General features: G+C 43.3%; 1 protein-coding gene across 1 annotated transcript in view; it reads left to right on the forward strand.

Moving 5' to 3' along the window:
* The window catches only part of LOC132416835 (NACHT, LRR and PYD domains-containing protein 2), a 1,001,898-nt gene that overhangs the window by 781,072 nt on the left and 200,365 nt on the right, over nucleotides 1-20,461 (forward strand).

The following is a 20,461-nucleotide window of genomic DNA, read 5'->3' on the forward strand; positions in this document are numbered from 1 at the left end:
TTGCAATTTTAGATTTTTGAGACTTACTTTGGGGCACCAAGGAGATTACTCCTGGCCAGTTGTAATGTCAGAGATACGTTTAGACTATTCTATGAGAGCAGAAAGAAATATCTCAGGGCAGAAGACTGTGTTTACAGCAGCTAGATGTCCTTTCACAGGGTGAGGGTCTCCCCACCTCTTTTCCCCACTCTTCAGTTGATGTGGGTAGTTATGGTCTTGGAAGGAGACTGCAACACATGGCAAGGAATTGGGGGAATCACTGTGATTCCTGGAGCTTCAATAATCTTTGCAAACGACTCTCTTCACATACGGCTTCAACTCAGTCAGTCAACACGTATTTACTGAACATTTGCCAAAATCTAGGCACTTTCTAAACACTGAGGATGTAGTCCCTGCCCTCAAGGGGCTTAATTTCTAGACTCCAGATACCTTTTTTTTTTAATTGGAGAAGAGTTGCTTTATAACGTTGTTAGTTTCTGCTGTTCAGCAAAGTGAATCAGCTATACGTGTACGTATATCCCCTTTTTTTTGGATTTCCTTCCCATTTAGGTCACCACAGAGTATTGAGTAGAGTTCCCTGTGCTCTACAGTAGTTTCTCATTAGTTATCTATTTTATACATAGTAGCGTATACATGTGAATCCCAATCTCCCAATTCATCCCATCACCCCCTTCTCCCCTTGGTGTCCATACGTTTGTTCTCTAGGTCTGTGTCTCTATTTTTACTTTGCAAATAGGTTCATGTGTACCATTTTTCTAGATTCCACCTATATGTGTCAATATATTTGTTTTTCTCTTTCTGACTTACTTCACTCTGTATGACAGTCTCTAGGTCCATCCATGTCTCTGCAAATGGCATGATTTCATTCCTTCTTATGGCTGAGTAATATTCCATTGTATATATGTACCACATCTTCTTTATCCATTCATCTGTTGATGGACACTTAGGTTGCTTCCATGTCCTGGCTACTGTAAATAGTGCTGCAGTGAACACTGGGGTGATGCGTCTTTTGGAATTCTGGTTTTCTCTGGGTGTGTGCCCAGGAGTGGCTCTAGATATCTTATGATTTCAAGAGCATCAGGAATAACAGGTGTCATCAAACCCTAAGTGCTTCTTCCCCAACCAAGTGGTTTTTGTCATCACTGATGTCTCTAGAAGCCAGGCACCAGGGGAGGGGAGGGGTACTATACTTTCTACAGTGTTGACACACTCAGGACACACCATGGGTGACACACTTGGGTGACAAAGAAGATCAGGAGTGAAGTCTAGTGCCTCTTGTCCTCTCCCCGACCATGAAATCTAGAGATGACATCACAGGATAGTATAGAAGAACAAGATGGATAAAGATGGGTGGTGGGGAGAAATGGGTGGGTTCTGGGGCAAAATGGCAGGACCATTCAACATCCAGATAAGCATTGTACTGTGTGTACTACCAGACAAGAGCCCCCTTCTTGGCCTCACAACCCAGTGATCACCTTGAGATTTGGGTGGCGGGTAAGGTTTTGCATGATTTGAGGACTTTTTTTTTTTAATTTATGTGATTGACTAGTCATCCCCTGACTCTCATTTCTACATCACTTGCACTATCTCCTCTTTTTAACATCTTTGCTTTCTTAACTTCTTACTCCTTTGCTTTTTTTTGATATAAATTTATTTATTTTATTTATTTTTGGCTGCATTGGGTCTTTGTTGCTGTGCACAGGCTTTCTCTAGTTGCAGTGAGCAGGGGCTACTCTTCGTTGCCGTGCACAGGCTTCTCACTGCGGTGGCTTCTCTTGTTGTGGAGCACGGGCTGTAGGCGCACGGGTTCAGTAGTTGTGGCTCGCGGGCTCTAGAGCGCAGGCTCAGTAGTTGTGGCGCACGAGCTTAGTTACTCCACGGCATGTGGGATCTTCCTGGAGCAGGGCTCGAACCCATGTCCCCTGCATTGGCAGGCGGATTCTTAACCACTGAGCCATCAGGGAAGTCCCCCCATGTCTATTTTAGATTGCATTTTTTTCTCTTCAATTATATCCCCCTTTTAACATGTATTTGAAATCATTATAGATTCACAGGAAGCTGGAAAAATAGTTCAGATATTAATGATCCATTATTCACCCGTAACAATAAAAAATCCAAGAAGTTGACGTTAGGCAGATGACATGATACTCTATATAGAAAACCCTAAAGACTCCACACAAAAACTATTAGAACTAATAAATGAATTCACCAAAGAGGTGAAAGAATCAATGAATTAGCCAAAGAGGTGAAAGACCTATACTCTGAAAACTATAAAACGCTGATGAAGGAAACTGAAGATGCTTTGAAAGGATGGAAAGATATCACATGCTCTTGGATTAGAAGTATTAATAGTCAAAATGGCCATACTACCCAAAGCAATCTACAGATTTAATGCAATCCCTATCAAAATACCCATGACATTTCTCAGGATCTAGAACAAACACTCCTAAAATTCATATGGAACCTCAAAAGACCCCAAATTTGTAAAGCAAGCTTGAGAAAAAAGAACTAAGCTGGAGGAGAAAAGAATAAAGCTGGAGAAAAAAGAACAAACCCTTGCAGACTTCAGACTATACGACAAAGCTACAGTAATCAAAAGAGCATGGTACCAGCACAAAAACAGCCACATAGATTAATGTAACAGAATAGAGAGCCCAGAAATAAACCTGCACATTTATGGTCAATTAATTTATGACAAAGGAGGCCATATACAATGGAGAAAAGACAGTTTCTTCAATAAGTGGTGCTGGGAAAACTGGACAGCTACATGTAAAATAATGAGATTAGAACATTTCTAGGGAGCTATATTCCACATCCTGTGATAAGCCATAATGGAAAAGAATATTAAAAAAATGTATATAGGTATATAACTGAGTCACTTGCCTGCACAGCAGAGATTGGCGTAACATTGTAAACCAACTAGACTTCAATAGGGACTTCCCCAGTGACACAGTGGATAAGAATCCGCCTGCCAATGCAGGGGACACGGGTTTGAGTCCTGGTCCAGGAAGATCCCACATGCCACACAGCAACTAAGCCCATGCACCACAACTACTGAGCCTGCACTCTAGAGCCTGCGAGCCACAACTACTGAGCCCATGAGTCACAACTACTTAAGTCTGTGCGCCTAGAGCCCGTGCTCCGCAACAAGAGAAGGCACCACGATGAGAAGCCCGCTCACCGCACCTAGAGAAAAGCCTGCCTGCAGCAATGAAGACCCAACGTAGCCAAAAATAAATAAATAAATTTATTTTTAAAAAAAAAAGACTCTGTAAAAAGAAATCCTTGGGGCTGGATTTGTCAATTCTGTGCACTGGAGTTTTTAACTGTGAGAAATAAATATTTGTTGGCCCAAAGGCTCAAGTGCTAAGCATACTCCTACCCCACTCTGCTGCCATCCCCCCACCTTTTTTTCTCTGCCAACTTTTTTTTAATGCACACGCTCCCAACCTTAGCAGCAGGTCAGCTCTGCTAAAAGAAACCAAAAACTTGTGCTACAGTGCCACCTTCTGGAACATGAAAGAAAGGCTCCCAAATATCAATCTCTTGAACTGTTAGAATCAAAGTAAACAAAGCCTTGGAGGTGACGTCAGCTTCATGGTGGTGTGAGATGCTCCCTTTGTCTCTCCCCTTCAACCTCAACCAGTAGAACATCCGTAACTCAATAAGGGTTCCTCTGCTTAACACACCAGGATGCTGGAGAGTTTCACACATCTGTATATCTAAAGGTGGGGGGAATGGAAGACGTAGAAGAGGTGAAAACAGGTGAACAGTGGAGGTGATGCCCACAATCCAGGGGACCCTGGACACAGCAGAGGCACCTGCTATCCCAACATCCCAGGGTGTGATGCCAGTGACAGCAGTGACATCATCAGCAGCAAGGCACCAGTGACCACATAGGCACAAGCAGTGACAACAAGGGCACCAGGCAACACCTCTGGCAAAGGCTGTTGGGGGGCGATTCTCAAATATAGCCAGAGGCAGCTCAAGTAAGACAAACAAAAATCTTGCGCTATAGCGCCACCTACCGAAAAAAGAAAGTCCACTAATTACGAACCTGTTGAATCGTTAGAATCAAATAAAAAAAAAAAAAAAAGGATTTATCTAAAAAAGAAAGCTGTTTGCTACTTCAAATGCACCAGCAGAGGACCAACTCATCAAGCGCCATGAAAAACCACAGCAAAACAGTATCACAAAAAGAAAATGACAGTTCTCCAGAAACAAACTTAAAGTCATGGAATATTGTGATCTAACGGATAGAGAATTCAAAATAGCTGTCATGAAGAAACTAAACAAGCTACAAGAAAACTCAGAAAGGCAGTTCAATGAGCTCAGGAATAAAATTAATGAACAATGGATGGACTTAGAGATTGCCCTACCAAGTGAAGTGAGTCAGACAGAGAAAGACACATATCATGTGATATCACTTATATGTGGAATCTAAAAAAATGATACAAATGAACTTATTTACAAAACAGAAACAGACTCACAGACTTAGAAAATAAACTCATGGTTACCAAAGGGGTAAGGGGGGAGGGATAAATTAGGAGTTTGGGATTAACATATACATACTACTGTATATAAAACAGGTAATCAACAAGGACCTACTGTATAGCACAGGGAACTCTACTCAATACTCTGTAATGACCTATATGGGAAAAGAATCTGAAGAATAGATACATGTATATGTATAACTCCATTGCTTTGTTGTACACATGAAACTAACACAACATTGTAAATCATCTATACTCCAATAACAATAAAAGAAAAACGACGAAGTACTAAGTGCTGGCAAAAAAATAAAAATAATGAACAGAAGGAATACTTTTTCAAAGAGATTAAAACACTAAAAAGAACCAAACAAATTCTGGAGCTGAAAAACTCAATAAATGAGATGAAAAATGCATTAGAAAGCACTAGAAATTGATCAGACCATATGGAAGACAGAATTAGCAAGATCAAAGAAATCTAGAGGGCTTCCCTGGTGGCGCAGTGGTTGAGAGTCCGCCTGCTGATGCAGGGGACACGGGTTCGTGCCCCAGTCCAGGAAGATTCCACATGCCGCGGAGCGGCTGGGCCCGTAAGCCATGGCCGCTGAGTCTGCACGTCCGGAGCCTGTGCTCCGTGGCGGGAGAGGCCACAACAGTGAGAGGCCCGCGTACCGCAAAAAAAAAAAAAAAAAATCTAGAAATGATACAGGTAGAAGAGGAGAAAGAACTAAGATCTTAAAAAATGAGGAAATTCTACAAGAGCTATCTGACTTCATTATGAAGGGCGACATTAGGATAATGGGTATCCCAGAAGAAGAGAGGGAGTAAGGGAGCAGAGAGTTTATTTAAAGAAATAATAGCCGAGAACTTCCCAGATTTGGGGAAGGAACTGTATGTCCTTGAAGCTAAGAGAACACCTTATTAACTCAACACAAAAAGACCTTCTCCAAGGGGGCTTCCCTGGTGGCGCAGTGGTTAAGAATCTGCCTGCCAATGCAGGGGACAGGGGTTAGAGCCCTGGTCTGGGAAGATCCCACATGCCACGGAGCAACTAAGGCCATGCACCACAACTACTGAGCCTGTGCTCTAGAGCCCACGTGCCACAACTACTGAAGCCCGTGCACCTAGAGCCTGTGCTCCACAACAAGAGAAGCCACCACAACGAGCAGCCCAAGCACCTCAACGAAGAGTAGCCCTGGCTCGCCGCAACTAGAGAAAAGCCTGCATGCAGCAATGAAGACCCAATGCAGCCAAAAATTTAAAAAAAAAAGACCTTCTCCATTATATTAAAACTGTCAAAAGTCAATGACAAAGAATTTTAAAGGCAGTCAGGGAATAAGGATGGTAATCTACAAAGGAACTAGGCTATCTGTAGCAGAAGCTACAGGCCAGGAGACAGTGGAATGACAGTCTCAAAATACTGAAAGATTAAAAAATGTGTCAAGGGCTTCCCTGGTGGCGCAGTGGTTGAGAGTCCTCCTGCCAATGCAGGGGACACGGGTTCATGCCCCGGTCTGGGAAGATCCCACATGCTGCGGAGCGGCTGGGCCCGTGAGCTATGGCTGCTGAGCCTGCGCGTCTGGAGCCTGTGCTCCACATGGGAGAGGCCACAGCAGTGAGAGGCCCGCATACCGCAAAAATAAAATAAAATAAAATAAAAAAATAAATTAAAAATATGTCAAATGTGCCCAAGGATACTCTATCCAGCAGAGTTATCTTTCCAATATGAATTAGAAATAAAGGGGGACACAGAGTTTTGAGGGCATTAGCCCACTGTGGCCCCCTTTGCTCGGCAAAGCAATAAAGCTATTCTTCCTGTCAAAAAAAAAGAGAGGGCTTCCCTGGTGGCGCAGTGGTTGAGAGTCCGCCTGCCGATGCAGGGCACATGGGTTCGTGCCCCGATCCGGGAAGATCCCACATGCCGCGGAGCGGCTGGGCCCGTGAGCCATGGCCGCTGAGCCTGCGCGTCTGGAGCCTGTGCTCCGCAATGGGAGAGGCCACAACACTGAGAGGACCGCGTACCGCAAAAAAAAAAAAAAAAAAGAAAAGAAAAGAAATAAGCCTTTCCCAGACAGAAAAAAGCTGACAGAGTTCAACACCAGACCTTCCTTACAAAAAATGCTGAAAGGAGCTCTTCTACCTGAAACAAAAAGGCAAAAGTACACAAAATGTTGAGGAAGGTGATAAACAGATGGATATATCAGAAAATTGCAACTCCATATCACAATAGGTTTTTAAACACTTAATTACAGCATAAAGGTTAAAAAGGAAAAAGTAGTACAAATAACTATAGCCACTTCAATTTGGCAACAAGCTCACAACATAAAAAGGGATAATTTGAGACAACAAAAACAGAAAAGGGAAGAGAAAAAGGATAGAACCCACATAGGCAAATGAAGATAAGATGGTATCAGCAGGAAAAGGACTATTTCATCTATGGGATGTTTCATACAGATCTCATGGGAACCACAGCACACAAACCTAGAGCAGAGACACGAAATATAAAAAAAGAGGAAACTAAGAAAAATATCATAGAAAAGCACTAAACTAAAATGGCAGACAGAAACCCACAGAAAAATAAACAACAGAGCTACAGAGCAACCAGGAAACAAAAGATAAAGTGGCAGGACTAAGTCCTCCTCTATCAATAATTACCCTGAATGTAAATGAATTCACCAGTCAAAAGACACAGAGTGGCTGGATGTGTTAAGCAAAAGCCCAAGGCCCAACGATATGCTTTCTCCAAGAGACTCATCTCTGGGTTTCTAAAACCAAATGCTGGCTCAAAGTAAGGGATGAAAGATGATACTCCAAGCAAATGTCAGCCAGAAGAAAGTGGGTGTAGCCATACTCGTATCAGACAAAATAGACTTCAAGCCAAAAAAGGTAACAAGAGACAATAATGGACATTATATAATCACAAAGGGAACAATTCATCAAGAACACATAACAGTTACCAATACAAATGTACCTAACATAGGAGGACCAAAATATATAAAGCAATTATTTTTTTAAATAAATTTATTTATTTACTTTTATTTATTTTTGGCTGTGTTGGGTCTTTGTTGCTGCGCGTGGGCTTTCTCTAGTTGCGGCGATCAGGGGCTACTCTTCGTTGCGGTGCACGGGCTTCTCATTGCGGTGGTTTCTCTTGTTGCGGAGCACGGGCTCTAGGTGCACAGGCTCAGTAGTGGTGGCACGTGAGCTCAATAGTTGTGGCTTGCGGACTCTAGAGTGCAAGCTTGGTAGTTGTGGCGCACGGGGCTTAGTTGCTCCGCGGCATGTGGGATCTTCCCGGACCAGGGCTCGAACCCATGTCCCCTGCATTGGCAGGCGGATGCTTAACTACTGCGCCACCAAGGAAGTCCCAATTATTTTTTTTTAATAAAGCAATTATTAACAGACCTAAAGGGAGTAAATGACAGCAACACATTAATAGTAGGGGACGTTAACACCCCACTTACATCAATGGATAGATCATCCAGACAGAAAGTCAACAAGGAAACTATAGCCTTAAACAAAATATTAGAACAAATGAATCTGACAGATCTGTACAGAACATTCCATTCAAATGCAGCAGAATACACATTCTTCTCAAGTGAACATGGAACATTCTCAAGCATAGACCATAGGTTGGGACACAAAACAAGTCTCAATAAATTTAAGAAGACTGAAATCATATCAAGCATCTTTTCTGACCACAGTGGTATGCAGCTAGGAATCAACTAAAGAAGAAAGCTGGAAAAATCACAAACATATGGAGACTGAACAACATGCTACTGAACAACTATTGGGTCAGTAAAGAAACCAAAGGAGAAATTTTAAAATACCTGAAGATAAATGAAAATGAAAATATAAGATACAAAAATCTATGAGATGCAGCAAAAGCTAAACTTCTAAAAGTGAAATTTATAGCAATACAGGATTACCTCAAGAAACAAGAAAAATCTCAAAAAACAATCTAACTTTACACTTAAAGTAATTTAAAAAAAGAACGAACAAAGCCCAAAGTCAGTAGAAGGAAGGAAATAATAAAGAAAAGAACAGAAAGAAATTAAATAGAAACTAAAAAGACAATAGAAAAGATCAGTGAAACTAAGAGCTGGTTCTTTTTTTTTTTTTTTTTTGCGGTACGCGGGCCTCTCACTGTTGTGGCCTCTCCCGTTGCGGAGCACAGGCTCCGGACGAGCAGGCTCAGCGGCCATGGCTCACGGGCCCAGCCGCTCCGCAGCATGTGGGATCTTCCCAGACCGGGGCACGAACCCGTGTCCCCTGCATCGGCAGGCAGACGCTCAACCACTGCGCCACTAGGGAAGCCCAAAGCTGGTTCTTTAAAAAGATACACAAAACTGACAAACCTTTAGCCAGACTCACTAAGAAAAAAAAGAGAGAGGGCTCGTAAATAAAATCAGAAACGAAAGAAGAGAAATGACAATGGATACCACAGAAATACATTTTTCCAAAGAGGACATCCAAATGGCCAACGGGCACATGAAAAGATGCTCAACATCACTATTAGGGAAATGCACTTTCAAACCGCAATGAACTATCACCTCACACCTGTTACAAGTGCTATCCTCAAGAAGACAGGAGACAACAGGTGCTGGTGAGGATGTGGTGAAAAGGGAACCCTATACAGTGTTGGAGGGGATCTAAATTGGTCCAACCACTATGGAAAACAATATGGAGGTTTCCTCCCAAATTAAAAATAGACCTACCATATGATCCAGCAATTCCACTCCTGGGTATATACCCAAAGGAAACAAAAACAGGATTTTGAGGAGATATCTGCACTCCCATGTTTATCACAGCACTATTCACAATAGCCAACATAATGGAAACAACCCAAATTGATCAACAACAGATGAATGGGTAAAAAGATGTGGTATACATACACAATGGAATATTATGCAGCCATGAGAAAGGAGGACATACTGCCATTTGCGACGACATGGGTGGACCATGAACTCATTAAGCTAAGTGAGATAAGTCAGACAGAGAAAGTAAGTACTCTATGAAATCACTCACTTAGAAGTGGAATCTAAAAAAGTCAAACCTGTAGAAAAGAGAGAGTAAAACTGTTACCAGGGGCTGGGGGCTAAGGCTGATGGTGTTTAAGGGTACGTATTTGTAGGGAGTAGTGAATAAGCCATAGAGATCTAATGCACAGTAAAACGAACATAAACAGTAACGCTATCCTATAATGATGTAATGTGATATTGTTACAACATATATGATGTATCAAAGGAACAGCTGTACACCTTAAATTTACACAATATTACATGCGAAATTTATTCAATTAGAAAAATTGACATGACAGAGTGAGCACGCCTAGCACGTCCTATTTTAAGACTTTTAAAAGTATCAGATCGTCTACAGTAACAATGAACTCTCGAGAGAAAAAGAATCCCTTGCATATTTAGGGAGCTCTTTGGGATGCCACACCCAAAGCACCTGGAATCAAAGAACCCCCTCTCCTCCGGGCAAGCCTGAGGCAGCGGGAGAGGGCAGGCAGGTCTCCTGGCCCTCCCCCACCCCCAGCGCCGTGAGGAGCGCCGCCAGCCCCACCTGCTGGGCCCCCCGCCGCCCCCCCAATGCCACCTGCTCGCCCCTCCGCGCCCAGGCCCGACAGAGGCGACGGGGTGCACCTCGAGGGCGCGCGCGGCCGCTTCCGACGGCGGGGCTCGAGAGCATCTCCCCGCCTCCCCGGGAACGGCCGCTCATCCAGCGACTCCGGTTGTCACCAGAGAGCTCGCGGCGGATACTCACCCGTCGGGGATACTGTTCTTCCTCACCATGATGCGAGAGGCGTGAGGCTCCTACTCCCCAGGAATCCCACTCTTAGGCTTCTTCTAGAACATACAGCGGATCAGCTGCGGCCGCGGGCGTGCACACGCGGGAGGCTGGTGAGCAGACGGTGCTCACAGGTTACCGAAGGCGCACGCGTTGCGCGCGCTCGGACCAGGCGGCGGAGGGGCGCACAGCGCATGCTCCAAGGCCGCCTTGCCTGGCGCGCCCCGGAGAGCAAGCGCGAAGCTGAGGGCGTGAGGCTGCGCGTGTTGGGTGGGCGCGTAGGGAGCGGTGAGGATGGGTTGGTGACCTCTCCTAGACCGCGGTAGATGGTGCGTCCTGCATTCGCTGCCCAGAGAGAGCAAAAGTGCACTGTCCATCCAGATGAATGTCATACTGCCCGTTAGAGCCAGCCCCACCCTTCCGCCGACCATCCCTATTAAATCCTCCAGTATTTGTCTGGTGGGAGCTCTGCTCAATGGAAAAACCCAGCTCCGTGTCCCTCCCCCCCCCCCCACCCCAGCTCCCGGTAACCAGGGCCAGACCCACACGGGTCACTGGGACTTGTAGTCCTCAGGGCCTGGCCCACCCACTGTGCAACTCCTTTGGGAATTAGCCGCGCTTGATATGCATCAAATCCGGGTCCCTATGATTTAACGAGGGCCTACTGTGTACTGAACACCTTGCTAGGATTGGTGGGAAGCAGATGAGTTCATGCCCCAGCTCTCGTCCATGCCCCAGCTCTAGGTTAAGCAAAAAGGTGAATTTGCGAAGTACAATGTAATGAAGAAAAATTACGAATTATAGTGCTGTTGGAGGTCACGGAAGGGCCAGAGTCAGAAAGAACTTCCTGGAAGATGTGGGGTTGCAATCAGCCTTTGAAACCTGTACCGATCTAGGTTAGGCAGAAATTGCAAAAACCAGAGGATGGAGGTGGCAGGGAGTATAAAGGAGAGTTTGATCTGGTCATCTGGAAGGCTTAAAGGGGAGAGTGGTGAGCCGGGCTCAGTTGGGCAAGTGGACGCTTTCAAAAAGGGCCTCCATTTTGAGTTCCTCTGCAGTGGAGACATAACTACAGGCACTTATAGGCTTAAATAAAGACACCATCACAGGATTTACTTGTGTGTTTCCGGACTTCGGGGCTCCTGTTTAGGTAAATCTCCTGTAAGAGAAGGGAGGGATTTGAGGCCACAGGGAGAAGCCTTGGGTCCCCCACTCCCCCTGTTCTCCTGGCAGGGGGTTCTCATGGGGTGTGGGAATGACAGATACCTGATCTCACCCGCTTTCTTCTCTGATTCCAGGAAGGAGATTTTGCCTCCTACAAGCCCTGGATAAAACCAAGGTCTCAATTCTGGCCCTGTCTTTCTCCATCTCCCCCTCCCCAACCACTGGAGAGGAACTCCCCTCCCCTCCTTCCTCTGGTTCCTCCCTCATTCCCTGTCCCTAGGGAGACCATTTGTCATTCTGAGGCAGCCCCTCCTCACCTGTCACCAGTAGAAGCAGGACACCACTGAGCTATGAACCTATGTGGGGGGTGGCCTTTTCTGTAGCATTCACGATGTACTCTCCAGCATGACTGGGTTTTAGATGAGTCAGCTGAAGTTCAGCCAGGCCCTCTGTAGAGTCAGGTGATTGCAAGAACTACAAGATATCTCCTCCCTTTCTGAGAGCAAAGTTTACATCCTTGGTGGGAGTCCAGCATCGCAGGGTCACGTTCCTCTGGGCAGGTACCACCGAGCTGGGCCAGGCACTGAGGGAGGGCTTCAGAAGTGCCTGGAAGGAAACAGATCTCAGGACTGGATGTGATCCACTCACCTGCTCTCAGGAAGCCCATTTAAAGAAGGGAGAGGGGAAAGTGGGACCTTTGGTGGGGTGAAGGGTCAAGGAGGGTTTATGAAGAAACACTCACCATCTCTTCTTATGTCTCCTTGGCCAACACACAGCCCTGCAAAGAATCGTCCTTGAGACACAGGCACCTGCGTCCTCACCTCCTGGTCCCTGAGGGGCCGTCTCAGGGCTCATACGTGTGGGAGCTCTCACTTCCCCACGCTGGACTCTGGCTCCTGCTCTGCTCTCAGCTCCTCCACCATGTCCCATGAAGGTTCCCCTGTGCTGCTGTCACCTCCCAAGGCTCCAGGGCCTTTCTCATTTCCACAAAAATGCCACCAATCCTCTTATTTTCTCTTTCTACCTAAACCACTCTTGGTGCAAAATCTATGTCTGAACATAGTCAAATTCAGACCTCAAATTCTAACGCACCTAGATAAGCCAGGAATGCTGAAAGCCGGGATGCTGTTGGGGAGATGGAAAAAGTTGATACAGAGAAGTAGAGAATTTCCTGGCCAATAGGAAAGATGCTGGACCTTAGAAGAGAGTGAAGGGGTCAATGTTAGTGAACATTGAATGACTGTGATTTGAGGTCCATGTGCAGAGAAGGAGCAAGACCATGGTTCATGCATTTAAAAACAAATCCAGGGCTTCCCTGGTGGCGCAGCGGTTAGGAATCCGCCTGCCAAGGCAGGGACACGTGTTCGAGCCCTGGTCTGGGAAGATCCCACATGCCGCGGAGCAACTGAGCCTGTGCGCCACAACGACTGAGCCTGTGCTCTAGAGCCCACGGGCCACAACTACTGAGCCCCCGTGCCACAACTACTGAAGCCCGTGCGCCTAGAGCCCATGCCCCGCAACAAGAGAAGCCACTGCAATAAGAAGCCCGCTCACTGCAACGAAGAGTACCCCCTGCTTGCCACAACTAGAGAAAGCCTGCACACAGCAACAAAGACCCAATGCAGCCAATAATTAATTAATTAATTAATTGATTAAAATTTAGTCTTAAGTTACACTCGTGTCAAGTTTTAAGTGGGAAAATGTGACAGCCATTAGTAAGTCAAGCGTATGTTGTTGTGATCAATAGGGTAATCTCGAAAAGAATTGCACAAAAAGTAATGTAGATAGAAACGTTAAAAATAAAATAAAACAAAGAGACACGCAACCCCCTGAAAAAAAAAAAAGTAATGTAGAGGTAAAGAAAGTTGAAGATTTAAAATGCATATTATTGGTGAAGCTAAAAAAAATTAAAATTTTTTTTTAAAATTTAAAATAATTTAATATTTAAAATAACAGTAAAAAATAATTTTTAAAACAAAGAAATTGGAAATGAGGAAACATAAAACAGATGGGCAAATAGAAAGATTAGAAGATTATAAGCTTTCATCCTATAAATAAGTAATTACATAGAGCATCAATTGGCCCTGAAATTCAATGAAAAGATCTAATGGATGTTTAAAAAAAGACCTAAATAAATGCCGGGTTTTTTTTTTTTCAAGAGAACACTTTGAGTATTGGTATATACAGTGGTGCCTGGAAAGCAAAAAGATACAAAAAGATATACGATGCAAACACCATCAAAACAAAGGTGGTATGACCATATTAACATCACATAAAGTAGATTTTAAGGCAAGAAATAGTATTCAGATATGAAGGGGAACGTTTCCTAATGATAAAATAGGTCAAGAAAAATATGTAATAACCCCAACTCTGTAGGCACCTCATAGATACAAAATCCAATAATATAGATACAAAATCTATAAAAGAATTGTTGACAGTATTAAAGAAGCTAAGCCTATAATCATATTTTGTATTTTGACATGCCTCTCTCATTAACTGCGTTGCACATGAAAAAGTCCACAAAAAAAAAAGAAAAAGAAAAGAAAGACATTTGCTATTCCAAGAAATCAAACCCGGAAAAGTAAATAAAATGTCATTTTGCATTATTAATTTGACAGTTTTTAATGCTAAAATCTAATGTTAAATAGAATTTGGAAAAATGATACATCATCAGTTTTTCGAAGGATAAATCAATACTAGTTACTAAGGGCAACGGGGTTATGAAGCTCATCCCTGCCCCCCAACATTTATAGCCTTCCGCCTGAGAATTTAAATCCCAGTAGTTTACCCTAAGGAATAATTAAGGCTGTCCAAAAGAATTACAAGTTGTTATTTTTTATTATGATTATAGTAGCAAATGAGTTGGAAGTAATATAAATGTACAAGAGTAGGAGGTTGGTTAGTTACAAGTTTTCACTTTTATAGAGTGGAGGACGATTCAGCAATTTAAATCATGTTATGGAACATAAAAATAAAATTTCAATGTTCCAAGAAGATATGATAATGTATAAACTAATAAAAGAACCAAAATAAAAAATTAAATCATGTTGTGGAAGCAACTTATAACCGTGTGTGGGGAAGCATTCGTTGGCATGAAACACTTTAAGTTTTATAGGTTTATGACAAAATAAGATAACAGTTTAGGAGATATAGATATAGATATTTCTTGGGAATTTTTTCTTATCACTCTCAAATATTTCTAAAGAAGGTGAGCCTTTTTTTTTTTTTTTTTTTGGCTGTGTTGGGTCTTCGTTGCTGCGTGCGGGCTTTCTCTAGTTATGGCGAGCAGGGGCTACTCTTCGCGGGCTTCTCACTGAGGTGGCTTCTCTTGTTGCAGGGCATGGGCTTTTAGGCATGTGGGCTTCAGTAATTGTGGCCCACGGGCTCAGTAGTTGTGGCCCGTGGGCTCTAGAGTGCAGGCTCAGTAGTTGTGGCGCACGGGCTTAGTTACTCCGCAGCATGTGGGATCTTCCCAGACCAGGTCTCAAACCCATGTCTCCTGCATTGGCAGGTGGATTCTTAACCACTGCGCCACCAGGGAAGCCCTGGCAGGTGGATTCTTAACCACTGAGCCACTAGGGAAGTCCAACGGTGAGTCTTTTAAAATGAAGACCCTTTGTTTTGCTGAGCACAGTGGTGGGCTTGGGTGTAAACGTTAAGGAGTCAATTGCTAGATAATCTGAATTGTTCTGCATAAAAATGAGTTAAGAAATTTAGGGTGGGGATTTTAAAAAAAAGAACCTAGATGAATGACATCAAGGAAACCAGAAACATGTGCACTGCACTGGGAAAAAGAGAAGGGAAATCAGCAGTGGGTGTGTGATATGAAACTCCTCTATCTCCTCTGTCATATAGCGGTCAAAAATCTACATTGACCACTCATGACTTCTGTGGAAGCAGTGAATAGCTGGGAGGAAAGATAAATGGATATAGTTTTAGAGAGGAATCAACTCCTTTAATTCATTTATGTTTCCTCCTTAGCTCCTAGGCAATGGGATTATGCTCTTCCCATTTGGGAAAATAATTGAATGGACACTTTCCAATTTCCCTTGATTACTTTCTCTTCTGTAAAAGAAAGCACATTAAAAACCTAACTGTTGGGCTTCCCTGGTGGTGCAGTGGTTGAGAGTCCGCCTGCCGATGCAGGGGACACGGGTTCATGCCCCGGTCTGGGAAGATCCCACATGCTGCGGAGCGGCTGGGCCCGTGAGCCATGGCCGCTGAGCCTGTGCATCCGGAGCGTGTGCTCTGCAACGGGAGAGGCCGCAACAGTGAGAGACCCACATACTGCAAAAACAAACAAACAAAAAAACCTAACTGTTTCCAGCAATCCCACTCGTTGGCATATATCTAGAAAAAAACTCTAAGTCAAAAAGATACATGCACCCCAATGTTCATAGCAGCCCTATTTACAATAACCAAGACATGGAAGCAATCTGAATGTCCATCGACAGATGAATGGATAAAGAAGATGTGGTGCATATATACAATGGAATACTACTCAGCCATAAAAAAGAATGAAATCATGCCATTTGCAGCAACATGGATGGACCTAGCGATGATCATACTAAGTGAAGTAAGCCAGACAAAGACAAATATTATGATATCACTTATATGTGGAATCTAAAAAAAAATACAAATCAACTTATTTACCAAACAGAACAGACTCACAGACATAGAGAACAAACTTACAGTTACCAAAGGGGGGAGGGGGGAGGGATAAATTAGTAGTTTGGGATTAGCAGATACAGGCTATATAAAATAGATAAACAATAAGGTCCTACTGTACAGCACAGAGAACTGTATTCAGTATCTTGTAATAAAGCAACATGAAAAATTATATATATATAATATACATATATATCTGAATCACTTTGCTGTACACCTGAAACTAACACGACACTGAAAATCAACTATAGTTCAATAAAAATAATAAACTAAAAACCTGACTGTTGCACGACCCAGTTGTCAAGGCTTACTAGGGAACAAGTTTACTCTGTCTCAAAGGCAGAAACATCCATTTCTGTTCTCTTGTTGACCTACCTGCTCTCAGGGCCAGTGAGTGTCCAGCTCTTATCAGAGATCACTACATTTTAGGTGGTAGTATGTGCTTGCCCAGCCAGTGTATTGTGTTAATGCCGATTTCCCGGTTTTGATAATGTACTGTAGTTATATCACCATCAGAGAAGCTGACTGGTGGGGTACTGAGAACTCTGTACTATTTTTTTGTGACTCTAAAGCTATCAATATTTAAGACAGAGAAAGACTAATACTGTATGATATCACTTATATGTGGAGTCCGAAAAATAATACAAACGAATGTGTATAGCAAAACAGAAACAGACTCACCGATAGAGAATACAAACTAGCGGTTACCAGTGGGGAGAGGGAAGGTGGGAGGAGCAACATCGGGGTGGGGAATTAACAGATACAAACTACTGTGTCTAAAATAGATAGGGCTTCCCTGGTGGTGCAGTGGTTAAGAATCCGCCTGCCAATGCAGGGGACACAGGTTCAAGCCCTGGTCCGGGAAGATCACACATGCTGCGGCGCAACTAAGCCCGTGCGCCACAACTACTGAGACTGTGCTCTAGAGCCCGTAAGCCACAACTACTGAGCCCACGTGCCACAACTACTGAAGCCCGCATGCCTAGAGCCCGTGCTCTGCAACAAGAGAAGCCACTTCAGTGAGAAGCCCACGCACCGCAACGAGTAGTAGCCCCTGCTCGCCACAACCAGAGAAAGCCTGCGTGCAGCAACAAAGACCCAACTCAGCCAAAAATAAATAAATAAATTTATTATTTTTAAAAAGATAAACAAGACTTCTCTGGTGGCCCAGTGGTTAAGAATCTACCTGCCAGGGGCTTCCCTGGTGGCGCAGTGGTTGAGAGTCCGCCTGCCGATGCAGGGGACACGGGTTTGTGCCCCGGTCCGGGAAGATCCCACATGCCACGGAGCGGCTAGGCCCGTGAGCCATGGCCGCTGAGCCTGCGCGTCCGGAGCCTGTGCTCGGCAACGGGAGAGGCCACAGCAGTGAGAGGCCCGCGTACCACACACACACAAAAAATCTTCTAACGGAAGGGGGAAGGATAAGCTGGAACAAAGTGAGAGACTGGCATGGACATATATACACTACCAACTGTAAAATCGATAGCTAGTGGGAAGCAGCTGCATAGCACAGGAAGATCAGCTCGGTGCTTTGTGACCACCTAGAGGGGTGGGATAGGGAGGGTGGGAGGGAGGGAGGTGCAAGAGGGAAGAGATATGGGGATATATGTATATGTACAGCTGATTCACTTTGTTATAAAGCAGAAACTAACACACCATTGTAAAGCAATTATACTCCAATAAAGATGTTAAAAAAAATCTTCCAACAAACAAAAGTCCAGGACGAGATGGCTTCACAGGTGAATTCTATCAGATATTTAGAGAAGAGTTAACACCTATCCTTCTCAAACTCTTCCAAAACATTGCAGAGGGAGGAACACTCCCAAACCCGTTCTATGAAGCCACCATCATCCTGATACCAAAACCAGACAAAGATATCACACGAAAAGAAAATTACAGACCAATATCACTGATGAACATAGACGTAAAAATCGTCAACAAAATACTAGCAAACACAATCCAACAACACATTAAAAAGATCATACACCATGATCAAGTGGGATTCATCCCAGGGATGCAAGGATTCTTCAATATACAAAAAACAATCAATGTGATACACCATATTAACAAATTGAAGAATAAAAACCATATGATCATCTCAATAGATGCAGAAAAAGCTTTTGACAAAATTCAACACCCATTTATGATAAAAACTCTACAGAAAGTGGGCATAGAGGGAACCTACCTCAACATAATAAAAGCCATATATGACAAACCCACAGAAAACATCATTCTCAATGGTGAGAAACTGAAAGCATTTCTTCTAAGATCAGGAACAAGACAAGGATGTCCACTCTCACCACTATTATTCAACGTAGTATTGGAAGTCCTAGCCACGGCAATCAGAGAAGAAAAAGAAATAAAAGGAATACAAATTGGAAAAGAAGAAGTAAAACTGTCACTGTTTGCTGATGACATGATACTATACATAGAAAATCCTAGAGATGCCACCAGAAAACTACTAGAACTAATTAATGAATTTTTTAAGTTTGCAGGATACAAAATTAATGCATAGAAATCTCTTGCATTCCTGTACACTAACAACAAAAGATCAGAAAGAGAAATTAAGGAAACAATCCGATTTACCATCACAACAAAAAGAATAAAATACCTAGGAATAAACCTACCTAAGGAAGTAAAAGACCTGTACTCAGAAAACTATAAAACACCAATGAAAGAAATCAAAGATGACATAAACAGATCGATAGATACACCATGCTCCTGGATTGGAAGAATCAATATTGTGAAAATGACTATTCTACCCAAAGCAATCTACAGGTTCAATGCAATCGCTATCAAATTACCAATGGCATTTTCCACAGAACTAGAACAAGAAATTTTGCAATCTGTAGGGAAACACAAAAGACCCCGAATAGCCAAAGCAATCTTGAGAAAGAAAAACGGAGCTGGAGGACTCAGGATCCCTGGCTTCAGACTATATTACAAAGCTACAGTAATCAAGGCAGTATGGTACTGGCACAAAAACAGAAATATGGATCAATGAAACAGGATAGAAAGCCCAGAGATAAACCCACACACATATGGTCACCTTATCTTTGACAAACGAGGCAAGAATATACAATGGAGAAAAGACAACCTCTTCAATAAGTGGTGCTGGGAAAACTGGACAACTGCATGTAAAAGAATGAAATTAGAACACTCCCTAACACGACACACAAAAATAAACTCAAAATGGATTAAAGACCTAAATGTAAGGCCAGATACTATAAAACTCTTAGAGGAAAACATAGGCAGAACACTCTATGACGTGAATCACAGCAAGATCCTTTTTGACCCACCTCCTAGAGAAGCGGAAATTAAAAAAATGAACAAATGGGACCTAATGAAACTTAAAAGCTTTTGCACAGCAAAGGAAACCAAAATTGAGACAAAAAGACAACACTCAGAATGGGAGAAAATATTTGCAAACGAAGAAACTGACAAAGGATTAATCTCCAAAATGTACAAGCAGTTCATGCAGCTCAATATCAAAAAAAACCCAAACAACCCAATCCAAAAATGGGCAGAAGACCTAAATAGACATTTCTCCAAAGAAGACATTCAGATTGCCAACAAAAACATGAAGATGCTCACCATCACTAATTATCAGAGACATGCAAATCAAAACCACAATGAGGTATCACCTCACACTGGTCAGAATGGCCATCATCAAAAAATCTAGAAACAGTGAATCCTGGAGAGGGTGTGAAGAAAAGGGAACCCTCCTGCACTGTTGGTGGGAATGTAAATTGATACAGCCACTATGGAGAACAGTATGGAGGTTCCTTAAAAAACTATTTATAGAACTAGCATATGACCCAGCAATCCCACTACTGGGCATATACCCTGAGAAAACCATAATTCAAAAAGAGTCATGTACCACAATAGCCAGGACATGGAAGCAATCTAAATGTCCATCAACAGATGAGTGGATAAAGAAGATGTGGCACATTTATACAATGGAATATTACTCAGCCATAAAGGGGAAAGAAATTGAGTTATTTGTAGTGATGTGGATGGACTTAGAGTAAGTCATACAGAGTGAAGTAAGTCAGAAAGAGAAAAGCAAATACCATATGCTAACGCATATATATGGAATCTAAAAAAGCGGTACTGATGAACCTAGTGGCAGGGCAGGAATAAAGATGCAGACGTAGAGAACGGACCTGAGGACACAGGGGGGAAGGGGAAGCTGGGATGAAGTGAGAGAGTAGCATTGACATATATACACTACCAATGTAAAATGGATGGCTAGTGGGAAGCCACCACATAGCACAGGGAGATCAGCTCGGTGCGTTGTGACGACATAGAGGGGTGGGATATGGAGGGTGGGAAGGAGGCGCAAG

Source organism: Delphinus delphis, chromosome 20, assembly GCF_949987515.2.
Source record: "Delphinus delphis chromosome 20, mDelDel1.2, whole genome shotgun sequence".
Taxonomy (NCBI): domain Eukaryota; kingdom Metazoa; phylum Chordata; class Mammalia; order Artiodactyla; family Delphinidae; genus Delphinus; species Delphinus delphis.